Source organism: Austrofundulus limnaeus, unplaced genomic scaffold (genome assembly GCF_001266775.1).
Source record: "Austrofundulus limnaeus strain Quisiro unplaced genomic scaffold, Austrofundulus_limnaeus-1.0 Scaffold299, whole genome shotgun sequence".
NCBI lineage: Eukaryota > Metazoa > Chordata > Actinopteri > Cyprinodontiformes > Rivulidae > Austrofundulus > Austrofundulus limnaeus.
Genome location: NW_013952701.1, coordinates 547,448 through 551,208, shown reverse-complemented (window position 1 = coordinate 551,208; position 3,761 = coordinate 547,448). Strand labels below are relative to the sequence as shown.

The 3,761-nt window shown below is 39.4% G+C and overlaps 1 long non-coding RNA gene across 1 annotated transcript; it reads left to right on the top strand.

Moving 5' to 3' along the window:
* Positions 1-9: 9 nt before the first annotated feature.
* LOC106526903 (uncharacterized) lies at positions 10-3,654 on the top strand. The gene is made up of 4 exons (XR_001311319.1): positions 10-205; positions 545-844; positions 1,952-2,230; positions 3,155-3,654. It is a non-coding gene; the product is annotated as an uncharacterized LOC106526903 (long non-coding RNA).
* Positions 3,655-3,761: the final 107 nt, after the last annotated feature.

Genomic DNA, 3,761 nt, shown 5'->3' with positions numbered 1-3,761 from the left:
ACACACACACACACACACACACACACACACACACACACACACACACACACACACACACACGGGTGTACACTCTCTGAAACAGCGGTGCAGTTGAGAGTTCAAAGCGAAGCCCCGGGGCCGCTCTCAGAAGGTGGGAGGGAGAAGCTGGTGAATGAAAGAATGAATGAATGAAAGGATGGCGACATACCTGCAGGGGTCAGAACAGGTGAGCTCTAATGGAGCCTTTCCCTTTCAGAGCTCATACACCCCCCACCCCAACCGACACACACACACACACCTGTATGGTTACTTTTTGTCTCTGACCTTTGCCACATTAGTCTGTAGGAGGACGTTTTGCATTTTTTTTAACCTTTTTGATGAAAGCATTTACTGTTGGATTTTTCTGATATATCTTTGATGTTAATTCTCTGGGGCATGTTATATTCTACCATTCTGTTTTATTTTTTTATTATTTTTTTACAATAAACTTATGAGAATTGATGGTTGATTGTGTTTCTGACCTTTGACCTCCTGTGTGTTTGTTTGTTTTTTCTCGTGATGTCAGTGATCCGCAGGGGATGAAGCTTCCTCTCACTGTTGCATTTCCATCAGGACTGTAGTAAACACGATGACTCATGCCCAACAGTTTGTGTTTTAAATGTTGTAGGTGATGCATTTTTTTTAAGTTTTGCTTTGAACCTATGAGGAAGGGGGGGAAGGTTCTCTGTCCTCACCTTCCACTCTCAGCTCTCTGATCTCTCCCCCAGGAGAGAAAAAAAAGGAGGACGGGGAGGATGCAGGTGACTTCTCCCTCCCAGCAGTCAGAGCTTCCCCATGGGGTGCTGACAGCTCCAGGCCTACCCAGGTCAGTGCAAACCCAACCTCAGGCTGGATTTTAGGAAGAGGAAGCTGCTGAGCTTCAGTGTGTTTCAGAATACGTCTTCATGTATTATTATGTCTTTGCAGCCTGGCTTCTTTTCAGTAACTAACATTTAATTACAAAAAATATAAAATAAAAATAGTTGTGCGGAGATGGCAGCGCAAAGCAGGAGGAAATGTGGATGGGTGAACATGTTTTTAACAGCAGAGTGAGTTGGAAGCTGGTTATTTAATGTTATTTGTTTGTTTTTTAATGTCCTACAGGCTCTGACATGTTAGATAGATTTGAAACTGAGTTTTTGAAAAGAAATCTATGAGATCGCTCTAACTCAAGCCTCTGCAAAATAAGGGGAAAGAAAAGCATTTAAATTACAGACAATCAACAGACAACTTGACATGTATTAGGAGGTGACTATGTGGCTTAAAGCTGTGTGGTTTACCTCAACAAAATGTATCAGAAAAAGAAATGAAGGAACCTAATTTGAGCTCTTTAAGAAGCAAATAGAAAAGCCTTGAATTTTCATGTAAACTGCGTAGCTTTTCTGGGAAGCAGGTGATTGTTTACGTTTACTTTGTGTCGACTGAAACCAAGAACGGCTGATGGCTGACGTCATTTCATTCTTTGCAAGGTCAGACAGTTAAATATGTATTTATTATTCCATAACATGTAAATACTGTAAGTTAATGACACAGACTGAAACGACAAGTGATCTTCGGACTTTTTGTTAATGGGATGAGTTTTTGTTTGATTCAAGTTTTCTTCATGCAAATTTAACAAAAATGAAAATAAACAGTAAGAAAAGCCATTTGACTTGGACAACTGTTAGTTGCATTTTTAAGGCTTTTTTTCTGTTTTATGTTCATGTGAGATTTGACCTGGAATACCTGGGTTGGGGGCTGGGTTCTCACGCACACACACTCACACAAACCCCTTCTTTGTGCTTCCAGCCTTCAACAAAACAGGAAAAAAAAGCCCCTATTTACCTGAATCACCTCTCCGTAAAAAAACAAGAGATCAACACCACCTTTCTTCTTTTTATTTTTCTTTTTACTGCCTCTTTGCCCTCTTCGTACCTCCTGCACCCCTGATCAGCCCATTGTTGGACAGGACAAAGGCCCAGAATAAAAAAAAAAGGTTTGAGGTAAATGAGGGGTGTTGCTGGATTGGATGCTGCAGGGTAGGGGGCAAGACTTACCTGATAAGAGTTTGAATGATGTCGTCTACTGTGGCATGAAGAGCGGACAGGAGATGGACGATGAGCGCCACATAAATATTTTTCCTTTTCCCACAGCTGTGGTGAAAATGACTTTCATGCTGCGTGAACTCTGCAACACAAAAAAGTGAAAACTGCAAAGCGAGGTCATGCAAAAGGTAAATATTTAAAATGTGCAATATTAACCAGAAGTCACATAAAATTACAGTTGTCTGCAGTTTTTACCCTCCACTTTATTTTTTTTTAATGTTTTTAAATTACCAAAAATGATCCAGGCCTTTTAGGTGAGTTTGTTTTTGAAAGCGATGTTCTCTTGACACTTGAACTAAAACTACAGGCTCTCACTTGATCCCAGTTCTTGGATCGGTCAATTTGTTTCACTGAACTGTTTTATTTCCATGTCATCGCTGTCATATCAAGAACAAAAAGACTCTTAACCCTCTCTCTGCAAGCAAACAGCAAAGCTTTTATAAAGCAGAAAAATATGTGACGGTTCAGAAAAGACAAGACACCATAATCAAAACTACGTATTATTTAAAATCTGTTACAAGTTTTCAGTTTTTGTTTTCTTTTGAAGTTATTGTACTGGTTAACGCCAATAAAGATAAATTTCTTTTTAAAAAAAGTAGGCCAACAAAACAGTTTAAAGAGTTTAAAACTGTAATAAGAGAGAAATTATGTGAAAGTGAAGTTTGGGCTTCACTGATCCCTGCTTAAATAAAACTAATATTTTCACTCGTCTACCACCCCTGCCAGCCGCTGATTAACAACTGTTTCTAGTGCAAATGCAAGATAACTTTCATTAAGCCCTTAAAAACACTTTAAATTTAAAAAGTACACCAGCTGGAAAATTATTTGTTGGTTTGTAAATTATTTTGTGGAGAAATATCTCACGTTTTCTAAAAAGTCGCATCTGTGTTCACATTTTAAAAAACGCCTAAAGGTGAAAAAGGGAGAAAGAAGACAATTTAAAAAAGGGAAGGAATTAGGAGAAGGAGGGGAGGGACATAGAGGAGGAATTTATATAGCTGGAGCTATACGTTATGGTGAATTATCCTGAATTAACAGTGTGTTTACTTTAGCTCGGAGGCTGCTGAGTGAAGCGGGTGAAGTTGGGATGTCAGGTGACCCGGCTCTTTGTTATGGAAAGAAGCGGGGCTGATAAACGCAGCTCAAAATGACTGGCAGGAATGTCACCTGAACAATGCAGGGATTCTCCACCACAGCAGCGTCCATCATCATTAGAGTTTAACCGCCGTCGTGGAGAACTGCTGTGAAAACCTTTGTTAGGCTCTACTGTCAAGGAGCTGCGACTTTGACCCCTGACCTCTGCACCGTCCCTTCAGTTACACCGGTGAAGAAGAAAGGAAGAGGAATCAGTCACTTATCTGCAACTACTTTTATAAGTGTGTTTAAATGCTTTTAACATGGGCACACTTGTTCCAACAACGAAAACAATTGGCCTGTCCCAGTATTATTGGTGCTCAGTTGAGGCTAGTTTAGTGGTTACCAAACGTCAGATCCCAGTCCAGATCTGGACCCAGATCAGTTGATAAATTTTATTAGAATTAAATTACTGCTTTTAAAAACACTTAGCCAATTGATATATAGATAGATAGATAGATAGATAGATAGATAGATAGATAGATAGATAGATAGATAGATAGATAGATAGATAGATAGATAGAT